The sequence below is a fragment of the Parus major genome, chromosome 2, assembly GCF_001522545.3.
Source record: "Parus major isolate Abel chromosome 2, Parus_major1.1, whole genome shotgun sequence".
Classification (NCBI taxonomy): Eukaryota; Metazoa; Chordata; class Aves; order Passeriformes; family Paridae; genus Parus; species Parus major.
This window is the reverse complement of record NC_031769.1, coordinates 14,890,485-14,909,048: the sequence shown is the minus strand read 5'-3', so window position 1 is coordinate 14,909,048 and position 18,564 is coordinate 14,890,485. Positions and strand designations below refer to the sequence as shown.

The 18,564-nt window shown below is 44.6% G+C and overlaps 1 protein-coding gene across 2 annotated transcripts in view; it reads left to right on the top strand.

Moving 5' to 3' along the window:
• Window positions 1-18,564, top strand: part of JCAD (junctional cadherin 5 associated) — a 60,636-nt gene that overhangs the window by 20,433 nt on the left and 21,639 nt on the right. The window contains exon 1 of one of the 2 annotated variants that reach the window (XM_015618647.2): window positions 11,414-11,498. The exons of the other annotated variant lie outside the window; for it this stretch is intronic. The gene's annotated coding sequence lies outside the window, so the exon portion shown is untranslated. Of the gene's footprint in view, window positions 1-11,413; window positions 11,499-18,564 lie in introns of those variants that run through there. 2 annotated transcript variants of the gene reach the window in all.

Here is an 18,564-nt window from a genome sequence, read left to right as displayed (position 1 = left end):
TGCAGCAAGAAGGCACTTTTTTCATGTTTGGCTGGGCATAAAAAAAGACAGTTATGAGCAGCTTCTTCTTTGTATCTAATTCTCATTATTGTGAGAGTATGTCCTTTTTTTTTTCCCTGTTGAAGGGACCATGTTAAAATAAGTCAGCATTAATAAAAAAAATTACAATTAAAGTAGTTCTAGCTTTCATCATTGTATACAGTGGTATATATGCTTAAAAATATATAATAATTTTGTATTTTTTTCTCTAAGCCAAGACACCATTGGTAGGCTACTCTGAGCTACAGTAGTGTTAACAGTGGATGGGAGAGTGGGTTCTCAGACAAGCTCCTCTTTATTCTTCCACTGATCTTACCAAAGCAGAATGATGGCACTTGTTGAAGCAGATAATGCCATCCATTGAACTCTTGCTCAGCTGTCTCTCACAGCTATAAATTTGAAGCAGCAGAATCTTTAACCAGACAAAAGAAAACTTCTGCTTATAATTATAACAATGAGACCAAAACCAAGAGCAGTGTGACTGTTTTATTAATAGTGTGCTTTGCTGCTCCCAACCTTTGAAAAATCTGTGTATCTAGCTCTCCAAAAATATTACTACTTGGACCTATTTCATATGGATCGTGAAGGATAAAGACATTGCTGAAAGCTCTCTTGCCAGCTCTGCTGTTCTGCCAGCAGCAGTTATTTGAGAAGGAATCTTGGCCCCTTTGAAATATAGATCACAGCAGGGCCGGAGGATGGGGCCCAGACAGACCCACATGGATGGACAGATCTACACGAGATTCATTTTCTGTCCCACAGTAGCTCTCATCTTCCCTCTTCTGCTGTGCTGCAGTTTTCCTGCTGAGGACACATGTAGGCAGAGAAGACACCAAATCTCATCCTTGAAATAATTTCAGAAACATGCTTCCACATTGGGCTCTTCTCCTGATTATGGGAAGAGGTGCTAACTGCAGAAGGCTAGAGCAGGAAGTGGCTCAGATCTCGTTTTCCTTACACATCTCAGTAATAGCTTTTTGAAGAACTAGAGCATTTTTGCAGAACTGAAGGGTGCTGATGGCATCTGGTTTAACATGATAAACTTTGCTTGTCATCCCAAATTTACTGGCTAGCAGATCAGCTTAACTGTTAGATGGGTACAGTGGCTCCCTGACATCATCAGGAGTGAATGTGTTGCATCGATTAAGCCTTCTACAGCCCAGCTTGGATATAGGTAAAGAGCAGTAACTGAAGGGCTTAATGAGGAAAACAGCCTGTGCATGTAGAGCCCTACCTATGTATTTAAAAAGTGCAAGTGTCTGTCACACAGAGCCCTAACTGCTTTATCAGACAAGAGGAGAAACCTGGCAAAGCGTAATAGTCTCATGGCAGGACATGTGAATGTAGTCAAGATGTGGCCAAGATGTCAGAGCACCCAAACACAGTGCAGCAAGAGATGCTGCCATGCCAAATAACCAGTTCCCAGCACTGGGAACTGTGTGCCTCAGTTTGTCATCTACTCAGAGGTTTCTTAGAAGTAAGTGGCTTTTTGAAGAGCAAGGTGAATAAACTGTATCAGAAGAGCCACTATGCTCTTTCTCACTCCCTGTAAGTCACTGCAATTTGATAACCAGATTTCTGTAACTGTTTTGAGCTCTCTCTTGAGAAAAGAGGCACATGGACAGATATACACTGCAATGTAATAGAGGAGTTGGTTACTGGAGGAATTTTGTACTTTGTTAGGAATTCCTTTAAGCTATTCTTGTATAGATTTCTGTTGACGGGTGGCAGTATGAGTGGATTTGAGCCTGGCATCCCATGACCCATCCAGTTTCCACACAAGCAGCAGATGCCAGACCTGACTCCACCAGATTCCTATTCCCTATTCCTATTCCTGATTCCCTATCAGGCCAGCAGTAGAAAGAACAATGGAGGAGAAATCACCCATTTTCTGTGAAAGGTATCTTCATCACTTCACACATGGAGCCCTGTTAGAGAGTGGAGAAGGAGAGCGTTACATGGGGGAAACATACTCAAGCCAGGCTAGTGGCTGCCTCCTCCCTCATCAGCATAAAATCACCTTTGTGCTGTTCTCTTCACGACCCTCTGGCTGCAAGGATTCCCACGGTGGCTATACCAGCTGGAAAGACCAGCATTGGCCACAGTTTGAGCAAGAGCAGCTGTGGCTGCTGAATTCAGAGCTCTGGCACATTCACAGAGTGTCTCAGTATCCCAAACACAGCCACCTCATCTGCAGGGCTAGACAGCACAGACACAGCAGGCAGGCTCTGGTGGCCAGGCCCAGTTAAGATGACTGCACCTAGAGTCAACCTACTGCAGAAGCCCAGGTTTTTAAAGAGGTTCAGAAAAGGGGAGTACAGAAGGGGGAACCTAAGTTCTTAGGCAGCTGTGAATCACTGTCTTGGATTTAGGCACCTAAGTGCTTTTTTGGACTTCATCCCAAACACTTCATTGAGTGAGTGTTGCATTAACAACAGCCCAGCCAGAGGATAAGCAGCAACAGAAATGCTCCAAGCTGCTATTTCAATGCATCCTTGAATGCAAACAAATGATCACTGCAGAAACAGCTGTACTAGGTTATGGTGTCATTGCCCCAAGCTGTTTCCTTCACTTGTACAAGGAAACACCCCTCAGCAGAACTTCATTCACTACAAAACCTTCAGCCCAGTGCAGTCCAGAAGTCCATCCAGGTTAGAACCATTGACTTGGTGTTGAAATGGGCATGCAGGTCTCACTATCCATACATCTGACTCTGTCAGAGGGGAAGGTGGATCCTGCAGGTAAAGGACAACAGCATCTTAAAGCACTATTGTTAGTTCTGTAGGGATTGTTTGCCTCTATTTTCAAATATGGAGTAGCCATTCGTAAGGACCCAACAACTTTTGCAACTCACTCTTCATCTTCCCTGCTGAAATGTGTTAAGTACACACATGGTTAGTGGGCCTGCTTATGACCACTAAGCTCATGCTAAATAGAAGGATGACAGAAGCTGATGGGAATAAAAAAGATAGGGCTGCTTGTGCCATTTTTCACTTTAGGCAAGCATACTCTGACTTTGGAGGATACATGTTCAGGTGAACGCTGCCTGCAGGGCACAACAAAAGATGGAGCTGAAGTAAGAAGATTCAGTTCTATTTTAACTTTCCCCTTGGAGTGGATGCAGCTTGACTTCTCTGATGTAGGCTGCCTGGCTGTAAGTTGCACATACAGGGGAGGGTTTAATCTCCTTTCAAACAGCCATTTATTCAGAGGCTGACTGGCTTCTTTTCTCCCAGAGCACTCCAAAACAGCTTGAACAAAGGATCTCCTTCTAGGTTCAGATCTTTGTCAGGTGAAAGCAGAATTTATGAGGTCTCAGGCAGGGGAATGTGGGACCCCCAGAACAGGGACTTGCCTGAGGGGGTGACTGAGTTTGGGCACAGTGGCAATTCAATTAAAGTATGTGTGTGGTGTAAATGTCCCACAGCACCCCAGTCTTTAAACAGCCCATCGCCCCTAGGGATGCCTGCATGATGTTTCTGTATCACAGTGCTGAAATATGCCCAAATGGCAGGGGTGAAGCTTGATCCAGGGAAGGAAAGAATGTGATAAATAAGGCTTCAGTTGTGTATGTTTCTCATCTGAAGTAGAGAAAATATGGTGAGGTAGAGGTGTAATTTCCACAGATGAGTCTGGAAGTCCTTTAGTGAATTGGGGGCTGCATAAATTGTGCATAAGGTGACCTCAGAAAAAACCCACCTAGTAAAATGTACATAGATGCCTTTTATTAATCTGAATGAGGCTTTGCCTAAAACATATCTTCTGTTAGTTCGGTGCTTGACTACATTTTCTCTCTCGTCAAGGAAGGAAAGAAATAGAAAAAATCAGCTTGGTCGGGAAAGTCTTCTGGTAAGAGAGTTTAACTTTCCCTGCCTTCCAAGAATGATTTCTTTGTAATATCAGTATAAACATCTACAAAATAACCAATAGATTTCAATGACTTTCAAATCCAAATGAAGTTCAGTGCAAGCTGACAAGTTGGTGCTGCAATCCTTTGCACAGTTGCTGTAACTTAAAAGGCTGTCAAGCAAAACTGTGTTTCCATAATGCTCCTCAGATAAGTTCTTTGTACTAGTACTTTTCCAAAAAAGTATCTTCTCTTCTCTCTCCTCAAAAACCAATTCCAGTGGAGAGTAGATAAGAAATGTGGATGACATCAGTATCTGCAGAAGTGCATGTAAAAGAATAAGAGAGCAAATAAGAGTTAAATTCAAGACTAAAATATATGTGCACAGGGCAAGTTTATTACTGTAGAGCTGAACATACCCCCACTCCCTGCACTAAACCTGTCTACAAGCAGGTAGAAAGGAAGGAAAGCATCTGGGAAAGCTGACTCTGTACAGCAGGGATGCTCTGCACAGCTGTATTTTTCTTTTTCTGGTTTTCTGCATCAACCAGAGGTGGGTCTGTACCACCCCCACAGATAACAGCACACTCCCTGTGTGATTTCATAACGTAGCCAGGCATTTAGAAAAGATTTTTCTATGAAGAATGGATTTGAGTCATAATCCTTTGACCCTGCGGCCCATCCGAGACGGCCGTGACATGTCACTGCTCCCTGATAAGGATTCCCCACGCCGCCGCTGCCGCTCCCGTGGCGGTGAGCTGCTCTGGGGCGGGTGCACGTCCCTGGCCTCCCTCCAGAGCCCTGGGATCTGTGCAATCTCCAGTGTCAAGATGTGTTTGGATAGGGAAAGCCGCGACACTGTTATATATCAGATAGATAACAGGAGCATCCCCTCGCCCCAGGAGACAGATGCCTGGTGCTGGGTGTTGAGCAGCCAAGGCCCGTCTGTCTGTGGGCTTCCTGCCTGCTCTTTAACCCTGCATGACAGTCACGTCTTCAAGGGGCTGGTTTTTGGAAGATAAACATAGCTTTCCTGGTTCAAAAATTACAAGCCATTCTCCTATTTTTTCTTTAACCGAGAAGAACTGTAATTTCAGCTTTTTGGGTGAGGCTCTCTGTGGGAATGTGCTGACATGAAGGGGTCTTGCAAACTCTCGTTGAACTTTTTGAGTGCTCCCATTACGAACAAGCCTTTCCTCGCTCTCTGCCCTTGCTACTGTGCTCAAATTCTCTTTAAAAAAACCCAAGCAACCTACTGTAGATAGCTTTCTCCCCTTGATCTCATAAAACCGACTCATGTAGATCCACTGGAGGGAGGCAGAATTTCAGAAAGGGCAGTACTGCCTTTTGAAACCTAAGATTTAAAAACTTATACCACCACAGCTAAAAGCTGAAATCGGTTAAATAGCTATTAATTCAGTCCTTATGGACCTAATAGAAACCATGACACAAAGCATTTATAAAAAGAGATTTTTTATTGTGTATTAAAACACAGTTTCAAGGATGCTCTCCTTTCCCTGGGTGAATCTGCAGGGAAGGGCTCGCTGCAGAGGCTCCACCATGACTGGTGCCCAAAGTATGGCAAGTGCTGGGGGAAGGACAGTCACTCACAGGCGTTTATCTCCAGCCTCCTGAGGGCAAGCAGCAGGACTGTCATGGCAATGGCAGGCCCACAGCCCATGGCCACTGATCCAGCTGCCCCTCCTGCTTGTGTGCCCTTGCCAGCTGCACACAGGTGCCTCAGCACCTCTGAGCCTCTCTGTATGGCAGTGACTGGGGCTGGGAAAAGGGGGGAACCTGCTCCAGGGCAGCTTTCCTTTGTCTTCCCAATAATTACAGAGTGACCAAAGTTTTGAAGAGTAAAACCTTCCCAGACTCTATTTTTGATATTTACTGCTGTAGCTATAGGTTCTTCTGCTATCAGTATATATTTTCTTTTGTTCCTAATAAACCCTGGGGCTTCAGTTGCCTCTTAATAGCAGTGATATCACAGCCTATATGTATCAGTGTTAATAAATAAGAATGCTTCCATCTGTACTGTATTTGCCATCTTCCAGATTATTGTTTATACATATATGTTCAGGAAAGGGAGGAGACATTCCCAAAAGACCTCTCTGGTTTCTACATTACTTCACATGCCTTTATCACTCTGACCTTTGTGCTTCTCCTCCCCCAGGTTCTTCACTATTTCAGAGTCTATTCACCTAAATAAAGACCTGCTCAACACCCATGATGTATTTGCAAGTTATATTATCTGTATTAGTAAGAATATGATTGCAGCTGTTTTGAAGATTCTTTCCTTTTTCCCCAAGTAAATCTGAAATCTATTTAATGAAAAAGGCAAAGAATTTTTATCTGATGCCTGTGGGCAACCTCAGTTTGTTTTCAGTCTTTGCTGTAACTCCAACAGGTCAGTATCTGAATTAGACACAGTAGATCTGGAGTCACAGTGGGATGGTGCTGAGCTGTAGCCAGATATTTGATGGGAGGACAGGATGGAACCCACTGACTAGACTTACACTGGATATCAGGCATGACCTGGTGGCTGCTGAGCACTCACAAGTAAATGTGAGGCAGGAATTTCCACAGACATCATCAACATGTTGTGGTTACTCATGAGATATGACCAAAGGCTGCTCTTCTTTCAGCTTATTTGAAGTCTGTTTTCCTGATGCACTTGTCCACACAATGATGTTAATGGGATCCACAGCTCCTACTAATTTATTCTTATTACAGAAGCTAAGCTAAAACTTATACTTGGAAAAGGCTGCACGTCTCACTTCCCAGTGTCTGTGAGTCTTCCCTCCTTAACAAGTGAAGCTCACATCTCTTGCAGGGATGCCAACGTGGCAGTCACAGCTGAACCTCCATGTGTAGCCTCATGGAGATGGATGGAGCTGCCATAACATCTGTATTGTACCACTCTGTACCCTGGTACATAATGCATATACTTGCAAATCTGTAGTGCATTATTAAGCAAATGCAGGAATTAGTCTTCTCTGAAGCAGAAATAATTCAAATTTTAAACTAAGAAAAGTAGGATAGATCCAACACCAACGTGCCTTGATACTGCATAACTTCTCCTTTTATCTTCCCCACCTTTGGGGGATGACTCTTCCTCCCCTCGACACTTTGCTGAGAGGCCAGCTGAAGCTTCTAATCCTTCTCAAGAGCTTTTCAGCTGAATGACTGTACAAATATTTTGGTCAAGAAACACCCCTGAAAAACAAGGCTTAAATGTTCTGTTCCTCAGCTGGGTGACAGGGGTAATTACTGTGATAACTTCCCATCTCTCTTGGGTGTCATGATGAGAAACTCATTAGTTATTTTCTGAGTACCCTGAGCCAAGTCCTTGAATGAAAGAGCTTTAAGGATTGTTTTAACAATATTTAGCACTTCAAAAGTTTTGGAAGCACTACCTAATTTTCCCAAATGTAAACCACCTAAATTCTGCAGGGTAATTTGTGTGCCACACCCCTCATCCTTTTCGTCAGTCTTCACAATGTTCAGGAACTCACACGGTATGGGTGTACACTTCCTCTGTATTAACTAGTCTTTTATTTTTAGCTTTTTTCCCCCATTTTTTCCTCCCTCCAGCACACTTTCACGTGTCATACTTTAGAACTTTAAAGTATATTTAACAGATGTGATAGCTTAGTCCTTACATTTAAAGGAAAACACTCTCCATCAGTGCACTATCTTTGCTCCCCAGCAGCCAGTGGCCCAACACCTCGCACAGACAGCAACTGCTGTGAATTAAATCTTTGCAGATGACACCTGACATCATGAACTATTTCCCTCTACTCAATACACACCCAGCCCATCTGCTTTTTTGGGATGCCTAGGAAGCAATAAAGCAGTTCAAGAAAAGGATCCCTGAATACCAAGTCAAAATACAGCTAAAGAAGCACCAGAGAACTGGCAAATGAAAACCTCCCTTCTCCACAGCCATGGTTAGTGTTTCCCTTGATGTAGCAATAAAATATCTGAGGTTTCTCTGTTCCAAGCTAAAAAGAGGTGCCAATTGTATAAACAGGTGATTACTGTTGGGATGGGCAATGTGAATTTTTTCTTGCAAAAAGGTAATAGCTGCTTTGTTTTTGACTAGCAGCTGTTATAAGTAAGTTCAATAGCTTATGGCTGTAACATGCCATATAGGATAGACAAGAGGAAAAAATAACCAGGGGTTTAATAGCACATCTGTGGCTAGTTAGTTATGGTAAACTTCAGGTATGTGGTGATTTCAGCATATGTTCCTAAATATTTTCCCAGCAACTGGATCTAAAACAAAACCTGTTATAGGCTTTTGGGGAGTAATTAATGCACCTAATCACTTCAAACCCCACCAAATTATGAAGAAGTATGCTTGAATTTACTGTAAAAAGCACTGATGAATGATCACCTCCAGAAATGAGGCTCCAAGCCCATGACAAGATCTGTAGGAAGGGCAAGAAAGTTCTGATCCTAAGCAGTGACACTGCTGATGGGACATAAAACATAAACAGAGGACTCCCAGCCAGGGAGGTTTTGAGGCCAGAGAGAATTATAAAGTCATAAAATAGCAATAACTTGCATTGAGCAGAGCACAATTTCCCATTCGCTTGTCACAGTGATGACATGCTGCAGTACTGTTGCTGAAGAGTTGGCTGGTGTGCAGCATGTCTCTATGTTTTTCCTTTTCCCTTCCCTGTAAATTAATTCATCTGTATTTCCCCATCTGGCCTGTCTTGCTCATGTTTGTGTGTTTCTATTTTCCACAATTTCTGTCCATAATGGCCACTTGCAGGCCAGACTTGCAGGCGCTGCTCTTCATTTCCTGAGGAGCCAAGTCCTGGTGTTCCCTGCTTGCCCAGGCACGCAGACCTGCTCTACCATGTCCCACTGGATCCTGATCTGAGCCTGCCTGCTGTGACACATGGGATGCTCTACTGCTTGCTGGATTCATGCAGCCCCACTGTGCTCCTGTCCAGATACCCAACTTTGCACACACAGCCACCAGCAGATTTTGATCCATGGTTTCTTTGCCCTTCTCCTTGCAGGGAGACAATAATGGTTCTCTTCTCTGTTGCCCCATTGAGTCACCCTGCCCATCAAATTGATTTTTACCCATCTCAGGAGTGGCGGGATAGTGGCTTCAGTGCTCTTTTCTCTTCCACAAACTCCATTTGCATGCTTCTCTCTCAGCCACATTAAGTTCTTTCAGCCTTTTTAAGGATGAAGCTCTAAACTCCAGGAGGGGGAGATCTCCTCAGTTAGCTGCAGGACTGTGGGCTTTGCAACTTTCCATCAGTTGTGCACATTGACCATCGAAAGGCAGAATTGCTTTCCTGCCTCCTCTGCTCATCTTTGCCTTCCTGGCAGCCACAGTCTGCACTGCAGTAGCAACCTGAGACCACTGTCCTACTGATCTGAGCACTGGGCAAAGACAAAACAAGAAGCAACATCTGCCCAAAGAACTTGCTCTCTAACAGGCAGAGGACAAGATGCTGTAGGAGCAAAGGGAGTCCCTGAAAGCTGCACTGGTGATGAGAAGCTGAGCCCTCAGACTTCCCAAATCACAGGCTAATGGCTTCACATGTTACACCAACCCTCTGGGCAATCCCCCTTGGAGATGAATTGGGGCTGCCAGCCATCATTTGTTGTTAATTGTGAATCCAGCCCAAGGCATCCCTCCCATTGTCTCAGAAATCATGTTTGCTTTCTGGTGTCTGACTGTGGGGCAATGTTCATCTCATATTTTCAGGTTTTTCTCTGTAACAGGAGACCTAGGAACATGGGCCCTGCTTTCTTTTTTTAGGATCTTTTCCTCTGTTTTTTTTTTAAACTTCAAGGTCCCTTGACTTCACTTGAGGGAAATCTTCAGTGACTGCAGGACTCCAGACAAATCTGCAGGAGTGCCTCCTTGCAAGGAAGGACTTTTTGAAGCCCACAAAGTGTTCTCAGAAGCGATGTAGCAAAAGTTAGCCCCAGGTACAGAGAGGCAGCTCTGAGATGTGCTGTCCTCTGTGCTTTTTTCATGCTCTTTACAGGCTGTGAAGACAAAAAGATGTCCCTTCACGTTGACATTGTTCAGTAAATGGTCCAGCTCCCCTTGCTCCCCACCTCTTTCTATCCCCTAAATCCAGGGCCAAAGCAGCTTTCCCAACAGAAACAGGAACAAGGGCCTGCTCTGTGTGGCACACCATGACTACCCCACCAGAGAAAAAGGTTTTGTCTTGAGAAGAAGGGATGTAAACAGGACTGTCTCCTACAACCAAGGATAACAGAGAGCTCGGAGCTGCAGCCATGCCAACGAGAAAATCATTCTGGAAATTTTTTCTTACAACACAGAGGAGACAAGTATTTAAAAAACCCAGAACTCCCAATTTGCCTGTCAGAGTAAAGATATTTAAATAATAAACTGTAAGTTGTGGCAGCACGGCTTCCTTGATGGAAACCTTTGCTATCGTCACACCCACGTGAAGCTGCTCTGTGACAAAACCTAAACCTTCTACTGACTGACTACTGTGTCAGCTACAAGGCTTTACCACAGGAACATGCAGGGCTTTCCCAACCAGCAATGCCACAATTTCGCATGTACCCTGCAGGGACAGGGTGCAAGGGGTGTTGCTCAAGGTCCCCCTGCTGCGGGTGGCATTGTCCTTGGTGGCTGCATCTGCATGTGTCAGCAGCTGCGGGCTCACACCGCCGCTGCTGGAAGACAAAAGGAGGTGTCCGTAGAAAAGCAGGTCAATGACGATTACTCCCAGAGCCCTGTGAAAGCGGGGCACCATGAAACCTGTATTCAGTTCTGGGCTCTCCTGCAGACTTCTGCCATGACCTTGGACTCATCATGTAACTTTACTGCCCTTGTTTTCTCACTATTAACTAGAGCACATATTGAATAGGACTCAATTTATGAACATGTGTAAAAGAGCTTTGATAGCCTGAGGTAAAAGTCAATTAAGACAGGACAAGCAGTTGATGGGCCCAGCCAATTACTGAAGTAAATGATTCACAAACATACTTTTTTTTTTTTTTTTAGAGTGTCATTAAACCTAAAGAGATTTGCAAATTATTCACCTGTTTCTAGAGGCTGAATAAATCATGGGGAGGGGAGGATGGGGAAGTGTGAAGCCAACAATGCTTCAAAAACGTTTGAAAACCACGTTGAAGACAAGCCCTTTGGGTGCGTGGCCAGGTGTCAGCAAGAACAGCAAGTTTTGGAAAGGTCTGCTCGCGTCCCTCTCCATCCTTGACAGACCCGTCTTCCCATCTGCAGTTTTTACTTGTGCTGCGAAAGTTGATTTCGTTCATCTCGGCTGAGCCATGAGCTGTGCTCGGCTGTGCAGAGAGAGAGAGAGAGAGCAGGAGCCGCCCGTTCAACTTTCCGGAGCAAAGCCGCCGCCTCCCGCGGTGCCCGGTGCGCCGCTGCCCCGCGGAGCCGCCCGCGGGCGGGGCGCCGGGACCGTCCCTCCTTCCTTCCCTCCTTCCATCCCTCCTTCCATCCCTCCTTCCCTCCCTCCCCGGCCCGCCCCGGCCCGCCCCGCCCGCCGCGGGCTCGGCGCCTCCCGGAGCCGCTGAGCGCGGCGGCCCCAGCGGCAGGCGCGGGTCCTGCGCGGCCGCCGGAGCGGTGAGTCCCGGCGGGTCGGGAGGGGGCGGCGGGCGGCCGGGGGAGGCGGGAGGGGAAGGACGGCGGCGCTCGGAGGCGTCCGGGAGCGGACGGCGGTTCGCGGCAGTGGGGGGCTCATGCCTCGGGTTCGCATCCTTTGCACCTGCTCGTTCTTCTCTCCCCACCGTGAGCGCCGTCTCTGACGGGGCTCTCTGCCGGCATCCCCCCGGGAGCTCTCCCTCAGCCGAGGTCCCGGGGAAGTTGCTCGGTGCCGCTCGCCGGAGCCGCTCTCCTTCGTTCACCAGCGGTCGCTGTGGTCCCCTGCGCCCGGGACCGGGGCTCCGGCTGCGGCTCGGTGCCGGCTCTCACCGACCCGAGAGGATGTGGCACCAGGGTCTGAAACACCGAGTGCCGCCCCTCTTGGTGGTAATCTGTACTCCGATATTTGCACGGTAGTCAAATGGCTCTTTGGGTTATTTTACTTTATGGTGGCTGTTTTAAACCGTGTCCTGCTGCAAAGGAGACAAAAACCCCAGCTGTTCTGTCAGAAGGAGATCTGTGCTGTTATGTCATTTCATAATTGCCTCAGAATTGCAAATCATGGCCTTAGTCTGCCACTGGATCTGTGCCAAAGAACTCTTGCATCTATTAAGGATGGGTGGTTGTTTGGGTTCTTTTCCCTTTCTTTTTTTTTTTTTATTTTTATTTTATTTAATTTTTTTCTTTTTGGTCAAGAAGAGACAATAATGCCTTTTTACTGGCGTGGACTCTACACGTTAAGTTACTCCAGCCCGTGTCTTTAAGTGAACACACGATGTAACTGTTCTGAGTACTCAGTCTGATTCACAGAGTCAAGACATTAAATCTTGGCTAGCGACAATGAGAATTGTGTCCTGCTGAAAAGTATTCAACTGCACTTCTTTGCGTGAGCTGAAGCAGTTTCTCATTGTTACTTCAGAAGTTCCGATTCTGCCCAGAATGGCTGTTGCTTTTTGTGGGTAACAGACACAAGGAAAATAGCAACCTTCCGGCTTCAAACTAAACAATATCAGATTAATGACAGAGAACGAGCTCTACAGATCAGAGATGCAGCCACTTGCAGAGCCTTCATTTGTGACAGCACTTGGTTTGTAATCACAGAGGCTAGATCTACCCAACCCTACTATGCTGTGCAGTTCAACCTCTCACCGTGGTACCACTTGGAGGAAAAAGTGTGGTCCTGCCAACTATTCCCTTTTCCACGGACGCCTTGGTCAGCAGGAGCAGGAGGCAGACTGCTGCCATGGGGTAGAGAAGCTGGGCATGGCTGTGCCCCTCAAGGCATGGTCATCTCTAAGCTGTGCCACCAGGGCACATTAGATTAGCACATTAAAACACCAATTTAGTCTGTCATTTCAAAGGCTGGGTCCTTCTGCATCCTCCCTTCCTATGCTGATATTCAGTATTTCTCCACACTGCAACATGTATTTGCCAGCTCTTGGAAAAGATGGACCTTTCAGGGTCTGCCAGGCTGTGTGTATCAACTGGCATATTACAGTACTATATTGTTCTTTAGATGCATAACTTCACTGGCCTCTTATGACCTAAAAAGCACACAGAAAATAAACAAGGGCATATTGTTCAGTGGGAAGGATGCAGAAAGTTCTTCTACATTAGCTGTTAGTTAGGGAAACATTACTTTTAAGTGTTTCTCCTGATTGTCAGAAGAATGACATGGCACATGTGAGCTTGTTTTTTGCCAAGCAAGCTCTATTTGGAAGGTGAGGCATTTCTGAACTTCTTGGTCACCTTGGAACTAGTTATGAGTGCATAGCAGAGTCCTGCCCAAATCTTCTCTAATTAATTTGGCCAGAGGCCATCCTAATTAACCTTGAGGGAGTTCAGGGGTGGGAGAGCTTGCTATAAAACAATTGTTCTCTTGTAATTTGCCGTTCACAATGTGTTGACCAAGCCACGAGCTGCATCTCTAAAATCCTCTGGGTCTCTTGCTGAGGCCATTACACCAGTTTATTTGGTTTTTAACAGATGTTGTTTTCTAATCCTTGAGTGGAAGGGTTATCTTGCTTTCTGCAACCTTGTTATTGTGCTTTGTTGCAAGGGCCAGTGGACTTGGGCTTGCTGGGGAAACTCACCAGTTTCAGCTGTGAAGGAAGGGGTTGGTCAGTCTTTCAGCAGTCCTGATGCGATTGTTAGGGTCTCTGTGTGAACTGATGGCATCTTTTCACATCTACCTAGAAATAACCCTCAGTTCTTCTGGTACTGGCAGTGCCTGCAGGGAACAAAAAGCCGCATTAGCCTCTTTGCCCATGAGTATTACAGTTAGGATATTAATGGAACTTGTCAGCCATAACTTGGACCGTCTCAAATGGTGAGGGAAGGGAAAAAATCTGAGATAGTTGAAAAAAGGAAAAAAAAGTTAAAGGCTGGGTTCTGCTCTTTGAAAATGCTCATAGCACCCTGCAGCTCACTAAGAGAATTTCAGGATGGTCCATCTTCCCCCTTGTGATGGTGACTGCTCACCTTGTTGGTCCAGAGGGCTTATCTGTGCCCAGGCTTACCCTTACTGGTGGGCAGCCCTGCCCAGCACGCACAGTTCCTCAGCAGCATAGCATCGGTTGTGTGTAGCCTTCTCAAGCATCTGTCTAGTTTTTTTCTGTGCTAATGCATAAAAATGCTACTTTGGCATTTTCTGGTAAAGTGAGGGGTTAGGGGGAAATCCTGCTGAGACTACCAGTCAGGACACACAGATCCCAGAAAGAAAGATCAAAGGCGTCTGTAATACAGGAAGAAGCAGAGGGTCAGTCCGGAAAAGGGGGCATTTGATTATATGTACAAGGGTAATATAAAAGGGATAACACACAGGAGAGGATGGTAGTGTGTGAAAATGAGTAAACAAACAGATGTGTGAGACTATGCTGAGAATTTATTTACTTCAGAAGACACAATCCTTATCTCTTTGAAAGAAGAGAAGACCACACCAACCTTGGAACGGTTCTGCTCCCAGCCACCTTTGTGAGCAGGAGAAAGTGTTTGTTTATGGATCCCTCCTCCATGAGTCCTGGCCTGATGGGCTGGCCTGTCCTGCTGTGATTAGTAGGATGCTAATGTGTGTAATCCTTTTGATCACAGAGCCCAGGCTCTATAAGTCATGTCACTGTCACCTCAAAGAAGTTCAGCCATGTGATAGATCCCTTATTAAAAATTTTTGCTTTGAAAGATTTAATACAGTTATTATTAAGATCCCTTTTTTCTTTTTTTTTTTTTTCTTTTGTCTCGTACAAATGGAGAGCTTTTCTATTATAAAAAATACAAAAAAATAATACTTATTCATGAAGTCCTGATGTGGGGAGTAGCTTATTAGGACTTTGCCCATAGGTATTTTAGGTGGGATGATTAGCCCATAATATCTTGATTTTAAGATGTGAGCAACAAATATGATTCCCTGTGTTTTGTTTGTGCCCACCCGGAGTGGGCTGCTCCATACAAAATTGTAAACAGCATGGAAACATTCATCTGAGTTCTAAAAAATATCCTCTTCAGTTCCTTTTTGGGAGGCAAAGCGTTGACTAATTATGCTTTGTCTAATAAATGTACTATTTTGCTCTCCTGTTGTGACAGACAAAAGCTGTCATTTGAGGAAATTCACCATATGCTGCCAATTGGTGTAAGGACTGGTTATATCTGGAGCACAGAGTATCAGTGAGTGCTCTTTAACAATTGCTCCTTCTCTGAAAAAAATCTGGGCCAGTTTCAGTGGACTAATGTGCTGGTCTATCATTAGTGAAAGCAAGCTGTTGACATTTTGAAAAACAGCTAATACAAACAGTGGTATCTGTGCATGCTTGGACATATCCTCTCTCCCTGTTACACATTTACATCTATTTGGATGCTTAAGAGCCTCAGCCTATCAGTGCTCAGTCAGGCCTGGATTGCTCCATGGCAAATTTAAAAATCAAACTTATTTTGGATACCAACTCCCATCCATATACAGTTGGACATGTTTTTCAGCACTGTGTGAACACAATACTCAAACAACCATTTTACTTAAAAAAAACCAAAACTCTCTCTCTCTCTCTCTCTCTCTACCATTTTTTCTTGGCAAATGTGAGAAAGCAGAGTCTGAAACCTCCTAACAAATGGCAAAATGGCAGCACCTGAAGAGCAGCCGTCACTCGTCGAGATCTGCCCCGAGAGATGCTGTGCACTCTCGTGGTGGGTTTGCAGAAGCATCTGCACCAGTGAGATACAAGACAGGAATAACTACCTTCTAAGAGTCAAATCAACTCTTTAAGACTTGTTCCTCTCATCCTCCCCACTTCCTAATTTTATTGGAGACACATTGTATCATTAATTTGTTCTCTGGCACAATGCCTCCAGGATTTCAGTGAGGTCTTTTTTGCTCAAAGAATGCAAAGAGGATGTGAACTGTAATTTTCACTGTCTGTGAATCTCTATGTTAGAGAAAAAATGTGAACTCTCCTGCCTGCAGGTAATGAGAGTTAAACACAAAAATCCACATATTTCTTTTTAATTTCTTTGAGGTGAATGGGAGGGACTGGCCTGGGAAGACATGCAGAGCCAACATAAAGTTGGCTTATCTTCCAGCAATGACTTTGTCATGTCTTCCTCCCATGTAGTCTGCAGAGTTGATTATACATGTAGCACTAGTGGCTTTGAAGCCTTCAGTACAGCACTGATGGTAATGGCAACTTTTTGAAGCCTTTCCTGGTGTGTATCCATGATCTGATAAGAGTCCTTTGCTCAGGACCCCATTCTGGTGCCTCTGCTCATCTGCTGCCTCTTCTCTACTCAGGAGCCTTCAACCCACAGTGTGTGTTTTGTGTCTCAGCCTCCCTGTCCCTCCCATCCCTTGAGAAGAAGCAAAGTTTCTTTTTCTAACCCTGTGCCAGACCTGCTCCCCCTCAGCACCCCACTCACACTTCCCTGCAATGCAGAGATGTCAGGAAAGGAGGGTGCAAGGAGACTTGCAGTAGAGGGGCTGGGGATGGAGGGGAAAGTCACATTTTATTTGAGGTGAGTGGGCTGGTTGTAACACAGAGAGACTTGCACAAAAGAGTTTTGACTTTCTTGGAAATATGTGAGGCATGCCAACAAAACAATAAATTTTGTAGGGGGAAAGTAGAGGAAGAATATTAAAAAGTTTAGTTTCCACCCCGAATCCCTTGTTTCTGAGGAAGGATTGCTTTATCTGCACCACTTCTGATAGATGTTCATTCATTCTGTTCTTGAGAACCTGTATTGATTCACAGCCTGCCAGAATAAACAGAGCATAACTACCCTTATGGCTAGACAGTTCCTCTCAATATTTAATTTAAATCACCCTTGCTGCCCCCTAAGTCAGTCCCTTTGGTTATCCACATCTGCAGGGAGTAGGACAAGATTATCACAGCCTTTTAGCAGCCTGACATATTTAAAACTTGTTATTGTCTCTCGTTCTCTCACCCTCATTTCTCCACACTTTTCTTCCAACTAAACAAGCCCATTTCTTGTACCCTCTTCTCTAGGGGTCACACTTGGCTAAATTTTTTATCATTCCTGTGAGCATCTTGCTTGAGGAAGGACTCAAACTGGATATAGGGCTGAGAGGAGTAAAGAGCCCGATGCATGATGTTCCTCTTGATGTAACTCCAAGCTTATTCACTTGTGTGTACCAAGCCCTGCACTGCTCTTATCACAAAACCATAGGATTGTAAAACTTAGAAAAGGTCTCTAAGATCATTGAGTCAAATGATGTCATCCCCCTTTGTGTCTCTAGCCCCAGAGACTCTTCTGCTGTATGCTCCATTTTGTTTTGCATGGCATCCTTCTTCTTCAACATGTTTTTTTACACCTGCCTGTATTGAATCTCAGTCATTCATTTCAGACTGGGTCTCTGATTTATTAATATTTTATTCTAATTTTAATCCCTGAAAATGCTCACAGCATTCCCTAGAGATTTGTGATTGTAATCTTCCTCCTAATTTACAAGTCATTAATGGAAATACCGAATAGAACAAGACCCCAGGCACAGCTCTTATGTGTCTTTTCAAGTTGACATTGGACTTGCTACTGTTCCTTGAGTACAGATTTGAAGCATTTGTATGCCTGCCCACTGAGTAAATTGTACCTCAATTGTATTCACCTGGTTTGCATATAAGACTATCACATGCATTCATCAAAGCTTTCCTCATTCCAACGTGTGACTTCTACTGTTTTTCCTCCCTAGTCACTACGCTCCCAGCTCCATCAAAGAAGAAAATTAAATAGATTAGGCTTAATTTGTTCTTGACAAGTCTGTATTTTCTGTTTTCTCATGACTATCATGTGGGAGTGGATGCAGCTGCAGTGCAAGGCAGCAAGCAGGGAGATGGAAACTCTTCTTGGATTGCACATTTGCTCCTGCTCCACGATAAATCAACGCTTGTTATAAGTATTTACAAAGGAATTGAGTAATAATTAGTCTGATTTGATATCAAAGCAAGGTGTTTGGTCTATGATACCCCAGATCTGTCTCCTTCCCCCTGTTGTTTGAAGTTAGATAACATGTTTGCCCTTCATTCATCCTTTGGGAATTTCTAGAAGGTATTTACTCATGGCTTGGAGGCAGCCCTGACTAGTTCTCTACTCCTTCCTTACTCCTAGCCTGTGCTTCATTAAGCCCCGTCAAGTTGGATACATCCAACTTGGATTAATATTCTTTAATCTCTTTCTCCTGTGTTCTAGAGTGTCTTTGCATTATATAGCTAAAATTTGGTCATAGCGAACGTTATTGTTGAAGGCTTTTCAAACACTTTTAATAATAAATAAAGATAATAATTTTATCTTTCCTGATGGAGTGTGTCCCTATAAGTCAGTGGATGTGATGCTGGTTGTTTCCTTAGCAGAGGGCAAGGGCATGGCATTCTGGGGTGGCTGCATGCACAGCATCACTGCAGCCTGCTGGTTACAGTCACATCTGACTTTATTGTCCTGCAAAAGATGAAATTAGCAAGGTAAAAGCCTTGTTTAATGTGCTTTTGATAGGCTGTTTTATATGCACACATGCAAAACCAGAGTGAGAAAACAGGAACAATTAAAATGTCCAAAG